Genomic DNA, 16411 nt, shown 5'->3' with positions numbered 1-16411 from the left:
TTTTTCAAAAATCCTATGGGAATTAACATGGGGAAGCACGTTTTTTGACCCTCCTTTTGTCTAGGTCCCTGCTTGATGAACCACCCCAATACTTTCCAGACAGTGCCTGAAGTACCAGTCAAATATTTGAAGAAAACTTCATGAAGATTCATCTACTGGTGCCGAAGATAAGGCCACTGAAAAATCACCTTTTTGATAGAGACTCCATGCTATCTTTAACTACCTAGTGGTGATCACCAATAGCTAGATATAGTGTTACAGGCACCGGACACGAGCGCACATTCTGGGGTTTGAGTGAAGACGGTTATGCGCTGAATAAGAGCCGTCACGCAAAAACCACAACTCCTAGGGTGCCTTGCACGTCATGATGACGTGACAAGAGACAACCCATAAAGAAGTAGCGGAAACTGACACGGCGTTGGAAATTCTTTCCCCATCGTCCTGAAGGTGCCGAGGAGTTCCAGGAGGAGAGGTCTGGTAAGGGTGCAAGCACACCAACCCTCGCTCATTTTCTGTTTGTTATAGGCGTTACCTCCTCCGTTGGCTGAGCGACTGCTCGTGCGGTGGAGGAACGATGCCTTCTTGGTTTCACCCAGTATTGTCGGCCGGTAACTACATCTGTCCTCCGTTTGGGAGCTAATTGCTAGTGCAGAGGACGATTCGTATATTTAAAGCACATCGCCCAGTATTGTTGGCCGGGGGCTAGCACATCGCCCGGTATTGTCGGCCGGGGGCTAGCACATTTCTAAGCCTCAGAAGTGTCTTCGCCCGGTGTTGTCAGCCGGGAGGGTTGAACTCACCTTTAGTTTGTGAGGGTTACACAATAATTGCCGTATACTAGTCAGTATCCTCTTTCCTTTCAGGATTGCTCATTCTAGGTGGACACTTTTCTTTATGAAATCCTTTAACAGTTTACATGTGCACATAGTTTAATATTGAACTTCCTCATATGGTGAAGCAACCATGCATTGGAATACTTATCTACATATAATCATATGTTGGCTGATTGTATACTGGAGTTTTAGCACACTGGTAATTACTCAAATCAAATCAAATAAAGTTAATTCGGTTACACAAAGGCAACCATGAAAGTTAAAAATTTACAATACATAGACAGCGTAAAAAATAAGCCCACTCCAAAACACTACTCGAAGTAAAGTGGGAGGTGCCAAAAATATCAAGATGTACAAAGCTACTAATTCATCAAGAGCAGACGCCCTATAAAACATCATGAAAGTTAACAAAGTAAAAAATGGGCCTGCTATACTTTTACACCTTAAGGAAAGCTAGGTCAACATACTGTGAAATGCCCGTGAACCAACAGCCCCCACATTATACATCCATACAAGCCCTTGATTTCATTGTAGATTTTAGAAACCCCACAACAAAGAACAAACAGTCATTATTAAACAGTTGTAAGACAAGAGGGCGAACTTGTCTAAAATTCAACTTTTTCAAGAGAGGGTCCAGGAAATGTTTCCGTAGAACATAGTAAAATTTGCAGAAGAACATAAAGTGCAGCAGATCCTGTGGAGACAAGCCGTCGCAGCCACAGGACGTAAACACTTGGGGGCAGATCTATCAAGCCTTTTGCGACTCGCAAAGGCCGAAATTCGCAGAACGGCCTTTTTGCATGATTTTGAATGTATCAAAAAATCGCAAATTAAGGAATCGCAAAAAATTGCGATTCCTTATTTTGCCATAGCATTTAAGGAATCGCAATTTTTTCGATTCCTTAAATGCTATGTATGTAGCAATTTCAATTTGCGAATTTTGGTTAAGAAATCGCAAATTACCACCAACTTGTTGTTGATGGTAATTAGCGAATTCTTTTAAAAAAGCACAATTTGTCATTTTTTAAGGTGGCATGTGACGCACACACATGCCCATAGGGCATGTATGTGTGCCATATGCACACACATGTACATTTCAGGGGTGCAGCAGGGTGTTTTTGAGACACCCCTGCACCCTTGAAATAATTCTCAAATTGTGATTAGCAAATTGCGAATTCGCAATTTGAGAATTACTTCACAATCATTCCTATGGGCCTCCTGGCCCATAGGAATGAATGGGAAATGATTCCTTAATTGCGAATTCGCAAATTACGAATTCGCAAAGAAGGAAGATTAAGAATTCGTTAAAAAATAGCGATTTTTTTCATACATGCCATTTTGCGATTTCTAAATAGCGATTCCTTGAAAATCGATATTTAGAAATCGCAAATGGCTATCTTGATACATCTGCCCCTTGACCTCTGTGACAGCCCTTGGGTCTAGCCAGCAAAAAATTGAACAGATTCATCCTGGACCTAGTTAGAAGAAACTTCTCATGAGTGGACAGGGACCCCAGGAGATAGGGCTCAGTAAGTGGGGTTGTTTTGAGCATTATAAACCTGCAAACACTTACTTTCTTGAGTTCCTGCTCGTCCCTATCCAGTTTCTTTAAAGACAAATAGGCTAACTTTACTGACTTCACATCCCTCTTGGTGATTGATTCAGGCTTATGAAATAGCTCTACATGTCCTATCTCTTCCAGGCTTCTTTTTATATAATTAAGCCATGGAATTTGGAGTGCTTTATCCAGAGTCAAACACTCCCTCATTATAGTGTGAGTAAGATTTAACTCTGGATTCAGCCAACATTTTAACCAAAATACAATAGGGTGCGAGGCTAGAGTATCACACAAAAACGTAACCCCAAGTTCTAAATGGGCCGACAAATTAGAAAGGCTTTGTGGGGCGCACATCAGGCGCTTTAACAATGTGTTTTCTGCCACCTGTAAGGTGCTCACCATAGTGTGACCCCAGATTTCACTCCTGTAATTGTCTATAGCCAGGCTTTTAGCCTGATATACCATTAACATAGCACCTATTGGTTTCCTCCCTATCTTTGTGGAAAAATTAAATATTGCCACATTAGCCCTGATCTGAGCCCCCCTGTTCATAGAAATGTGGGGCCCCCATTGTATCTGATCATCCAGGAGAACCCCTGGGTATGAGAAAACATTTGTACGGGGGATAGGGGAAGAGCCAATCCTAAATTGGAAGCTTTTTTAGGGCGCAATCCCACTTGCATAACATACGATTTCGTGTGGATGATAGCCAGATCCCGGTCAGACATAAAGTTAGAAAACTACTCATGTGTTGTTCTGAAGCTATCTTAACAGCCGGTAATAGGAGTGGTACGGAGTACCCTCTATCTCTGTGACGTGAAGTGGAATTCAGGAAAGGGTAGGTCTTTAGCAAGTATATACTTATCATTGATATTGGCTTTCTGTTAACAACAGAAAGGGGTAAATTCTCAACGTGTGTTTTCTTCTACATTTTATTTTCCATTGCGCTATAGACTAACACGAGGAGTTACCACACAGAAGGCACGTCTTACATAGAAGTATATTATTCTACCAGTGTTGTTCTTTTTTTGTTACAGGAATAGGAAGGGGCATTACATATACCGTTACTGTTTATATGTGTTAGTGACAGTTCATGCAAGGATTATATGATTGTGTTTTATCCTTTCTGTTCTCCCTCCCTGCTTTTTCCTTCCTTTCCTTCCCCCGCTTGATCCTTCCACTGACATGTGCCATTACGGCTGTTAAGGCTTGGATAGATCAAGTGGTGGACCATTCCGAGCATCAAACTGATCCTGAGGACCGACTTGTAACATATAGTTAGTACCTAGTTTTCATAGGATGAGGTTTTTAATTGGTTAATAACCTTGGTGCTGTTTGATGAATCCTAACATAATTTTCAAAACTAATACAATACTCACTTCAGCTGCTATCTTGAAAGTTTAAGGGTAATCCATCAATTGAGGTCAGATAAAAAGCCACTCACACAGCCATTTACTCACCCACTCAGCTACTCAGATACCCACTTATACACCCATAGAGCCACCGGTACACCCATAAACACAAGGATACCACTCATCCACTCACATAATATATGTTAAAAGTAGAATTCCAGTAGTTATATTAGTAGTACTATATTAATTTAACTTTTGTAGTATGTAATATATATGTTTAACACCCATAAACTCTTAGGGGCCGATTAGGATGGAGGTTTTTCCGCCTCCTCCGGGCCGGCGGAAGCCACCTCCGGCCCGGAGGAGGCGGAAAATCCTCTGCGGAGTCACCAAAGACCCACTGCCGCATTATGATGGCTGGTGGGTCTTGGTTTCTGTCCGCTGCTTTTCCGCCGCGGTCGGATTACAACCGCGGCGGAAAAGCTCTCATTTGGCTGGCAGTGTCTATCAGACACCGCCAGCCAAATTAGGATGCATTTGTAAACATGCTTTTCCGCGGCGGTTTTTCTGCCGTGGAAAAGCATGTGTACTTTTGATTTTGGGGGCCCGTTGCGGGCCCCCAGGGTGTAGGCGGGTGGGGGGTGCACATGGGGGGTACCTATGGTACCCCCCAGTATTTACATGCACAAAGCGGCAGGCACCGCGCAGTGCCTGCCGCTTTGTGCATGTAAATGTTAAACATGCACTTTTAACATTGCGGCGGGTGCTGCTTGAAGCAGCACCCGCCGCAATGATAAATATCCAGGATGTGACCGCCAGGGTGGCGGTCACATCCTAATTTGCACGGAGGGACCGCCGCAGCCCATGCGGACGGTCCCTCCACCTCTGGCATGGCGGACGGACGCAAGTCCGTCCGCCATCCTAATCGGCCCCTTAATGTCATCAGTGATGTCCCTGACCATGTCATGAGTGGTGTAATAAGTGAGGTCATAGGAAGTGCACTGTGGGGGAGTAAGTTATAGTTAGCTCAACTCACTATAACTGCTGTATTTCTCTGGTTTTGTATGAGTATAATGTCAGCCTAACTATAAAATATCTGTAACCTTTGGTTTTTCAGTAAATTTCCAAGGTTTTTTAAATTCTATTTCCTAACTGTAACGACCCTGTAACCTTTGGTTTTCTAAGTGAATTTCTATGTTTTTTTCAAATTCTATTACCAGCTATAACTTCCCTGTAAACTTTGTTTTTTGTCTGTAAATTTTGATGTTTTTTAATCTAGTAGTTGTGTTTGCAGAGTAACGGAGAAACAGGCGGGGCCACCGAATAGCTCTCAGAAATCCTGCTGTGTTGGACTTACTGGAGATAGCAGGAGGGATTCTTGGTCCCAAGGACCCTTAGCAGCCCAGTGGACTTCATCCCCATCCAGCATGGAAATAGGAGCCACATGTGCAGAGTGCTGGAGAAAGGGGGCATGGCCTCTGAAGACCTCTCTGCAATCCCACTGTGTTGGGCTTAATGGAGGTACAGGAGAGCTATTTGACCCAAAAGAACCTTCTGGAGCCAAGGGGACTTCATCCACTAACCAGCACTGCACCAGGATGTGCATTTGCGGAGTTGTGAAGAAAGGGATTGTGGCCTCCGAAGTCCTCCCAGTAATCAGGCTCAGTGGGTCTGATTGGAGGTAAAAGGAGGGCTTGTTGGCCCCCTAAGACCTCCCGCATCCAAGGGGACTTTATCCCCAATCAGTAGTGCTCTAGGAGGTGCATTTGCAGAGTGGTGGAAAAAGGAGGTAAGACCTCCCAAGACCTCTCAGCAATCCAGCTCTGTGGGACTTACTGCCTGTAACAGGAGGGCTTGTTGGCCCCCAAGGAGCCTCAGAAGCATAGAGGACTTCATCCCCTAACCAGTAGTGCTAGTGCACCAGGAGGCATGTTTGCAGAGTTCTGGAGTAAAGGGATGGGGCCTCTGATGACTTGTCAGCATTTTTTTCTTTAAATTTGTGTGGCCCCTGCCACTCGGATGATTTCGGCTCAGGGAACCCCAGGGACCCAGCCTCTAGTGTGGGTGCCTGGCCCCTATAATCAACAAGAGGAGGGACAGTGTTTTTTTTCTTGGTCCAGTATACGTGCACAAGACAATGTTTTGAAGAAGGGTATGCAGTTCTTAAGGGTAAAAAGACACACAAGGTCAGAGGTGTACTAGGTTATATATGTAGGATCACGATGTGAGTCCTGTGATTCAAGGTGAGAGGGGGAGACCTCACTTCAGAACTAGAGCCCTCAGACACCCAGCAAGCTAGGTGTCATGCTTCATCATATGGGCTTGCTCCTCGTCGGGCCGGCGCTGCAATGCCTGAAGGGCTCCCATAAATGGGGCTCTTTATCGGAGATCTTTTGTTCCTGCCTTAATTTTGGAATCATATTTTAGCTCACCTCTTGATTATACTTTTGTCCCCAATATGGAACATAATCAGGGACTGAGCTTCGATGATGAAGCAGTAGTCGAAATACTGAGGGCCCAGTCCTTCTTGGGGTCGGATGGCTGCTCAGTCGCCGGTAGCCAATTGGAAGATTGGACATCCTTGACCTCTATGAAAAGGGAGTGGCTGAAAGTCACTCTTCATGGAGCTCTGGTGACCGAATATTTACAGACAAATATTGCCCCTAACGACCTTATGGTTAACAACTTTCCCAGGCTGTTCCTGGAAGATTATAAACTGTGTGGGACAGACAATTGTGTCACATAGGATGTGTGCATGTTTTCAAGAACATTAAAGTTTCATCAATTCTTGTATCCATATAAATATGACTTAAAACATTTCTTCATGTTTCAAACAAATATGTATTAGTACTTCATGTTTCGGTTGCAGTAATTTTCCAATAAACATAAATTGCACTCTTTCTTTTAACTCCATCAATTGTCTTTCATTTTACCCAATGCATTTCGGGTCTAAATGTCGACCCTTCATCAGGGGTCTATAAGGAAAGAAACTGAAACTTAATGAGCTAGTCTTAGCAAAAATTATGATGATTGCATTACTTTGTATATTGTCACTGATAATTATGTCAGTACAATATTATAATCATGTAGTAGTATTCTATATAACTGTTGTGGAGTGCAAAATATACTGTCCTATGTAGGTAGTTAGGTGTCACCTTTTTCAAAATCTAAATAGAGAGAGAGGGTTTGAGTCTGCCTATTGGCGTATTTCGGCTGCTGTGAAGTGTAGTCTTCTGCCTAAACTGAACATGTTTGCTTGTATTTTGTCTGGTACAAAGCCGTAATGACTTTGCGAGCGGTATTATAAGCATAAGACGAGCGGTGAAATCTATAATCTAAACTGAAGAGAAGCATAATAATGAAATGATAAAGTATCGATGAGCTTAATTCAAATGAAAAGACGCTTAGGAGAGTTCCGGGTTTCCTCGCTGTGAATGTTCACGTAACAAGTCTAAGTGAGTGGTGGCCATTTTATTACGTGTGGTCTACGCTTGTATGATAGCATATTGCTGATAGGTTGAAACGAAATCACGTGATCGCGACATTCATATGAAAAGATAACTTTGAAAAATGCGGATATTGTATCGAAGTTGATACTATGATCTAAAAATATGATTAGATAAAATAATGGAAACTAAGACTCTGATATGTTTCTTAGTTTAAGTGGGATATTTGGCGGCCATGTTGGTTAAGTGTAGTAAAGTATAGAACGTGTACAGTGAGCTATCTAGTCTAGTTTTGTGCGAATAATCATTATTTTCTACATGTCCTAACTATACCTACCGGGTTGCCGGTTCCAAAGCTCTGTGTGACACCCAAAAAGCGGGGCAGGCCTCGTCTTGAACATTTGCATTGTAAAGAAGGCCAATCCAGAGACTGTTAAGCAACGCAACCACTGGGTTAAAAATGAGTGCACTACATCACCCATAACACTGCGAGGTTGGTAACGCCGGAATGGGCGGGTGTTGGAACATAAATCGTGCACTTCCTGCAGCGCTTCCCGTCGTGCTGAAACGCCACTGAAGAAAGGTATAATCCTGAAACGCATCTGGCGTGCACTGTTGTATGCTGTTTCCTGGCGATTTCCTGCTGGCAGGCTGTCTAACGAATAACGATGAGCTGATACATACCGTCGGGTGGCATCTCTTCAAATGGGGTTTTCTGCTTGTTTGGATATATATATATATATATAAATATATATATATATTTATATTCATATATAGTAATGCTCCTAGCTTGGTGTCGTCTTGCGAGATGCACTTGAGCAGAGATTAAGACTCCAAGCCTCAGCTCCACTAAAAAAGGTAAAAAGGCTCCAGCCGGCTCTTCCCTTTCACAGTCCTGCTGCCATCTTCGCCTTACACGTTTTGAATAACTTTCTTCATCAGAGGCTGATGGTGAAGGAAAGCAACATGCATTGTCCAACCACAGTCAGTTCCTTTTATTACTAGATAGCGCGCCCTCTGATGGGCTGCTCGGGATGAGGCTGCGCAATGTTTTGTGGGAATGGTAGTCGGAAAAAATTATTTGATTCCATTTCATGCTTGTTGCTTCTTTATACACTGTTGGTACAAAAGCTCATGGATTGAGCCCCAGTCAGCGTGTGCCTTCTAAATCCAGCATCTCTGCTCCATACCAGAGGCTCGGTAAATACTTGCCCCTGTGGCCCCCAGCTTCATACCAACAGTGGTGGGGTGAAAATTACTATTCCAACTCAAAAGGGTGCCTGGCACAGGGAAAACACTGGATAGTGGTAGTGTGTAAATTACTATTCCAACTCCAAAGGGTGCTTGCCTCAGGGAAAACACAGGATAGTGGTTCGGTCAAAATTACTATTCCAAATCCAAAGGGTGGCTGCCTCATGGAAAACGCTGGATAGTGGTGGTGTGTAAATTACTATTCCAACTCCAAAGGGTGCTTGCCTCAGGGAAAACGCAGGATAGCGGTGTGGTGAAAATTACTATTCCAACTCCAAAGGGTGCCTGGCTCAGGGAAAACGCTGGATAGTGGTGGTGTGTAAATTACTATTCCAACTCCAAAGGGTGCATGCCTCAGGGAAAGCACATGAAATTTGTATGCCTAAATTTACTATTCTTTTTCAATTATATGCCATGGTCTAGGTATTATCAAAATAATGTTTGCTTGATGATAAAATATTTGTACCAATTATGTAATTTGTTTTACATTATACAATTACCACAGATAACTACACTTGGAAAATCTACTGCACATCTGCTTGGAAATATATGTAATAGGTCCCCAAAAAAAACATCCTGAATTCATTACTGGTAAATGACTATTCAAAATTGTATTCTTACTCCAATGGGTGACTACTTCAGGGGGTGGGCAGTATAGTGGCTTGGTAAAAATTACTATTCCTACTCCAAAGTGTGCTTGCCTCAGGGTAAATGCATGATAGTGTTAAGGTTAAATGTACTATTCCTACTCAAAAGGATGCTTGCCGCAGGGAAAATGCAGGATAGTGGTGTTGTGAAAATTATTATTCAAACTCCAAAGGGTGCCTGGCTCTGGGAAAACGCTAGATAGTGGTGGTGTGTAAATTACTATTCCAACTCCAAAGGGTGCTAGCCTCAGGGAAAGCGCATGAAAGTTTTTGGCCTAAATTGCTATTCATTTTCAATTATATGCCTATGTCTAGGTATTATCAAAATAATGTTTGATTTTGGATAATTTATTCTTACCAATTATGTAAGTTGTTCTACACTTTAAAATCACCACAGATAACAGCAGTTGGAAAATCTACTGCAAATCTGGTGGGAACTATATACAATAGGTCCCAATAAACCTCCTGAATTCATTATTACAGGTAAATAATTATTCAAAAATGTATTCCTACTCCAATGGGTGGCTACCTCAGGGAGTGGTGGGGTAGAAATTAACTATTCCTACTCCAAAGTGTGCTTGCCTCAGGGTAAACGCATGATAGCGTTAGGGTTAAATTTGCCATTCATACTCCAAAGGATGCTTGCCTCACAGAAAATGCAGGATAGTGGAGGGGTAAAAATTACTATTCCAACTCCGAAGGGTGCCTGGTTCAGGGAAAACGCTGGATAGTGGTGGTGTGTAAATTACTATTCCAACTCCAAAGGGTGCATGCCTCAGGGAAAGCGCATGAAATTTGTATGCCTAAATTTACTATTCCTTTTCAATTATATGCCATGGTCTAGGTATTATCAAAATAATGTTTGCTTGATGATAAAATATTCGTACTAATTATGTAATTTGTTCTACATTATAAAATTACCGCAGATGACTACACTTGGAAAATCTACTGCAAATCTGCTAGGAAATATATGTAATAGGTCCCAAAAAACATCCTGAATTCATTATTACTGGTAAATGATTATTCAAAATTGTATTCTTACTCCAATGGGTGACTACTTCAGGGGGTGGGCAGGATAGTGGCTTGGTAAAAATTACTATTCCTACTCCAAAGTGTGCTTGCCTCAGGGTAAATGCATGATAGTGTTAAGCTTAAATGTACTATTCCTACTCAAAAGGATGCTTGCCGCAGGGAAAATGCAGGATAGTGGTGGTGTGTAAATTACTATTCCAACTCCAAAGGGTGCTAGCCTCAGGGAAAGCGCATGAAAGCTTTTTGCCTAAATTTGCTATTCCTTTTCAATTATATGCCTATATCTAGGTATTATCAAAATAATATTTGATTTTGGATAAATTATTCTTACCAATTATGTAAGTTGTTCTACATTTTAAAATCACCACAGATAACAACAGTTGGAAAATCTACTGCAAATCTGGTGGGAACTATATATAATAGGTCCCAATAAACCTCCTGAATTCATTATTACAGGTAAATAATTATTCAAAAATGTATTCCTACTCCAATGGGTGGCTACCTCAGGGAGAGGTGGGGTAGAAATTAACTATTCCTACTCCAAAGTGTGCTTGCCTCAGGGTAAACGCATGATAGTGTTAGGGTTAAATTTGCTATTCATACTCCAAAGGATGCTTGCCTCACAGAAATTACTATTCCAACTCCGAAGGGTGCCTGACTCAGGGAAAACGCTGAATAGTGGTGGTGTGTAAATTACTATTACAGCTCCAAAGGGTGCCTTACTCAGGGAAAACACTGAATAGTGGTGGTGTGTAAATTACTATTCCAAATCCAAAGGGTGCCTGCCTCATGAAAAATGCAAGATAATGGTGGGGTGTAAATTACTATTCCAAAATTCAAAGGGTGCCTGCCTCATGGGAAACGCTGGATAGTGGTGGTGTGTTAATTACTATTCCAACTCCAAAGGGTGCCTGGCCCTGGGAAAACTGTGGATAGTGGTGGTGTGTAAGTTACTATTCCAACCCAAAAGGGTGCTAGCCTCAGGGAAGACACATTAAAGTTTTAGGCCTAAATTTACTATTCCTTATTGATTACATGCCTATGTCTAGGTATTATCAAAATTATGTTTGATTTTGGATAAAATATTCGTACTAATTATGTAATTTGTTCTACATTTTAAAATCTCCATAGATAACAACACTTGGAAAACCGATTGCAAATCTGCTGGGAAATATATATAATGGTCCCAATAAACATCCTGAATTCATTATTCCAGGTAAATTAATATTCTTAAATTACCAAAATAAAGCCAAAAATGTGAAAATATACAATGATTCTGATATTCAACCAACTAGGGTGCCTGCCTTATGCAAAACTAATTTATTTACATTACTATTTGAAATTTGAAGGCAAGATATATGTGTGATACCTTAAAAATGTATCTCTAAAAATAAATATATTTATCCTTATTTTCCTCAACCATTCTTATCTTAATCTTTTTCAGATAAAAATGTAATCTTACAAAGCCAAAACATATTAAAAAATTAATTTACATTTTGCAGGACATTCTTAATTTAAAACTGGACAAAGTTTATATTCCCTTCATATTCATCCTTAAACTGTAAGAGATTTTTAAAATTGAACATAAGCCAATGAATAACCTTTTTTTCCCACTAGCAAAAAACACCTTCAAACCAACTGAATCAAGAAAACTCATCTAAAAAAGGTAAAAGTAATCAAAACTCTATGAAACCTAACCATTAACTTTTTTTTGGTCCCGAAAAACCAATTTATATATTTGTACTTCACAATCAAATATAAAAAAATAACCTTTTCAAACTGTTAATCAAAATTGAAACTGCATTTAAAAATTGTTTACAAATTATTTTGCAATTCTGCACTGGTTAACAGATAAAATAGATATGAAATAATATTATTTTTTTTTCTTTTTCATGTCATTACAGAGAATGTCTTCATATCCTGACGCAAGCTACATAACCTCCAGCAGAGGTGACAGACTGCTTAAACGTAGTGGCTATATTTATTGCAAGAAGAGACTTACTGAATCCAGGTGTCATTGGAGGTGTGTGCAATACTACTCATTCGATTGCACAGGCAGAGCGGTTACTCTAGGTGACTCTGTTTTAAGAACCTCAGATCATACCCACTCTGCCTCTACAATGGAGATTGAGGTTAGAGAAACCATTAATGAGATTAAAGATATTGCATCCACCTCCAATGAACCATGTGGTGCAATTTTGAGGGAGGTAAGCCAATATGTTCCAACACACGTTGCCAGCAGTATGCCCATTATTCCTAATCTTAGATGTATTGTTAAACGTAAAAAACAGGCCAGTAACCCACAAAGAGTAACACCCCATTCCTATTCTGATATGATGATTCCTCCTGAACTCTCTCATACTGTTTCTAATAAACCTTTCCTTTTGCATGACAAAAAAAAATCCTCAGAAGAGAATATTTAGCACACCCCATAATCTTGTTAGGTTTGAGAACAGTGATATTTGGGTGATGGTTGATACGTTTAAAAGCACGCCCCATCTATTCATCCAAATGTACACCATTCACTCACACATTAACAACACAGTAGTCCCCTTAGTTTACAGTTTGCTACCAGATAAACAATCCACAACATACTCTGAACTTTTATCAGTGGTAAAATCTAAAACATCCAACAAAAGACTTGGAAAAGTAATAATTGATTTTGAATTTGGGAATGATTAATACTATTACCAAAATGTACACGGATACCCAAATTCAAGAATGTTTTTTTCACTTTTCACAGGCGTACTGGCGTAAAATACAAAAAACATCCTTAGTTGGGGATTATATATCAGATAGCATACTACAGTTTAAACTTAACAAACTAACTGCCCTTTGCTTTGTTACTAATGACAGTGTAGACGAGTACTACACTTCAATTACTGAATCCGACTACTTTACTTCAACCGAGGAAAAGTTGGCACCACTTCTAAATTACTTTGAAGACACATGGATTGGCCATCTAAGCAGGTCGGGTCGCATGAGGAAGCCACGTTTCCATGTGGAGTGGTGGAACTGCTACTCCACCTGCTTAGAAGGAGGAGCAAAAACAAATAATGCCATAGAGGGATGGCACAACTCCTTCAACTATTCAATTGTCAAACCACATCCTAATGTCTATCATTTTTTTGGAAATTTTGGGGAAGGAGCCAAGTTTCCGAGAAATTAGATTATCACAGGAATTAACAGGTAGTCTGAATCCACGTATTTCAAAATGATCAAAGGAAATGTCTTAGAGACTATTGGTTGCAATACATCAGTTTTATTTGTGTGTGGCTTCAGACTACCTTGATAATCTTGCACACATCCTCCATTTCTAACTCTCACTACCCTATTACTTGCCTGTTTTGCTCTAAAAAACATTTCCTTTACAATTTGGCTTTTTTTTACATTTTAAAAATTAAGGGGCCCATTAGGATGTCGGGCGTATCGCCACCGCCATGCGGGCGGTGGCGATCCACCCGACTTCTTTGCCCGCCCGCCACCCATTTACCCCCCCACCTTATTACTATGGCGGGGGGACCGCGTTGGACGGAAACAGGGTTTATATGGGTTTATATGGCGGTGGTATCTATCAGACACCAGTAGCCATATTAGGATGGGCTTTGGGAGATGCTTTTCTATTGCGGCAGGTGGTCTTTACTTTGAGGGCCCCCTCTGGGGATTGTTGATATGGAGGATAATTTATTGTGGCCGGAGGCTTGGTGTCGGCTGACCCCGGACCCATTTTTCTAGCATAATATTGATCATCTTAAAACCAAAATCTGTCAATTATTGTTAGGGGATGCGAGGATAGCCTGGCTATTTTCCCTGGGCTGGGTTTACCAATAAAGGAATAAGGCCTCTAAACTGTTATTTGGCTGTGTAAGCACAGAGAGCCCCCCTGTCACCTCAGTGCAATCCACTGATGAACAACTGGTTGTGGGCCAGTGGGTTGTAACTGAGTTTGATCCACATTATTGTTCACTGTTTGAAAATTGGGTTTCTGGTTGTCAAAGGCATGCAACATGTCCAAGCAGGAACCACAATCCTGGTCAGGGTAAATCAGCAATACACCATAAATTAACCTATGCCCACCCACTGGTAGCTTGCCACAAACAGTCAGGAATAAAAGTAAGAGGCAATGTATAAAGTATTTGTGTAACACTTCAAACAGTAACACAGGGAAAACACCACAAAAAGACAACACACCAGGTTAGGAAAACAGAGAATATTGTAATGAGTAAAATAAGACCAAAACAAAAATCAAGTAGAACCAAAGTTATTAAGTTTTAAAGAATATACTGAAATGTAGTACTTATAAGTGTAAAGAACCAACGAGGGCTATCAAGTCACACTAGACCATGGTCAAATCCAAAGGTTCGGTCCGACCACAAAGGAGCGTGGATCAGATACATTGGCCAGTCTTGTCCCACTGTAAAGTACCTTGTCTGCATCAATGTCGAAGAGGAGATGAGAGGAACAAAGAGGCGATGCATCGTCGAGGATCCATAGGATTAAGGTGATGCGTCATCATCAGTGCACACAAAGTCAAAGATGTGTCAAAAATTAAGATGATGTGCTGCACAGCGGTTCATGCAATGCACTAGTTCTGAGCAGCACAACCACATCAATGCTTGGATTTTTACAGAAGCAGTATTGTATACTCACCTCCAAGGGCCCAGGACTGTATTGGCTCCACTTGGCAGGGCAATACTTACAGATGGCAGAGCCCAGGTGTTGTATTAGGTGAGCTGGAAGTTTTTTAAATCCCTGAGATTTCAAACAGGAAGCAAGCCAGGAAGACATTGGAGTCACTCTGGTTCTTGGTTCAAGTGATGTGGGTCTAGTCCTTCTCACCCATGCAAGGAGGGCAGCAGGTCAGTGAAGGAAGACAGTAGATCTTCCATAGCAGCAGTCCAGCAGAGCAGTAGTCCTTCAGCAGCACAACAGTCCTTTTTCCTGGCAGAGTATACACAGGTCCACAAGTGTACTGAAGTGATATGGGTTAGAAGTCCAGTAGTAATACCCAGGGGTGTCTTTGAAGTGGGGGAGACTTCAAAGAAAGGCTCTGAAGTGCACAGAGGTCCTCCCTTTCTGCCCTGGCTCCAGACTCACTACAGGAGGTTAACAGCCCTTTGTGTGGGACAGTACACAGCCTATTCAGGTGTAAGTGTGAGATTATGCCCAGCCCCTCTCTCCCATCCTCCCAGGAAGACCCATTAAGTGACACTGACGTTTTGGAGACAGGCTGCAGGCACACAAGGCTAAGAGCAGAAAAATTGCATCTTTCTAAAAATTGCATTTTTAAAATTGTACAAATAAATTTGATTTTCCCATTAAAGAGGATTTGTCATTACAATTCCATAGGTATTCAACATGACAGCTCTACTTCCTTGGGAATTACAGCTTATTAAGTGTAATAAGGAATCCCCAATGTTAACCTATGAGAGGTGTAGCCCTTACAGAAATGAAAAGCAAATTTGGGAGTTTTTCGCTACCAGGACATGTAAAACTTAAGAGTACATGTCCTACCTTCTAATTGCACTGCACCTAGCCATATGGGCTACATATGTCCTACCTTAGGGCTGACTTGTATGTAATAAAAGAGGAGTTTAAGGATCAGCAAGGGTTTTTAAATGCCAGGTCTACATGGCAATGTAAACTACATGCACAGGAACTCGACCGGCAGACCGGAGACATGTTTATAGGGCTACATAAGTAGGTGGCACAATCAGTGCCTCAGGCCCACTATCAGCATTTAATTTAGAGGCCCTGGGCACAGGTTGGGCACTTTACTAGGGACTTATAGGTAAATTAAATATGCCAGTTGTGGATATTCCAATCAAACCATGTTTAGGGTAGAGAGCACAAGCACTTTAGCACTGGTTAGCAGTGGTAAAGTGCTCAGAGTCCTAAAGCCAACAGAAAATAATTCAGCAAACAGTGGACTAGGAAGGCAAAAATCATTTGGGGAAGACCCTGAAGAAAGGGCAATTTCCAACATTCACTTTATGCCGTGCGTGATCATTTAGAGCCAAGATCCTTGGTTGAATTTGTCCATGAATTGCTTCTTCCAGCTCTCTCTCATATGGAGAGAGCCCAGTTGGAAGAAATTATTACCATGGAGGATATAAAAGTGACCCTGTCGTAGCTTGAAGTGGAGTTTTTCAGGGTTACATACTTCCATTCCATCCCTGTGATTACAGCAATGTTTGATGAGGCTTTAGAGAGTGGGAGTATACCACTTGACCTACGACTTGCCGGTATCACAATAATTGCCATACTTGGGACTCCCAGAGACAGGTGCAGA

Source organism: Lissotriton helveticus, chromosome 2_1, assembly GCF_964261635.1.
Source record: "Lissotriton helveticus chromosome 2_1, aLisHel1.1, whole genome shotgun sequence".
Classification (NCBI taxonomy): Eukaryota; Metazoa; Chordata; class Amphibia; order Caudata; family Salamandridae; genus Lissotriton; species Lissotriton helveticus.
Note: the sequence above shows the minus strand (reverse complement) of the source record.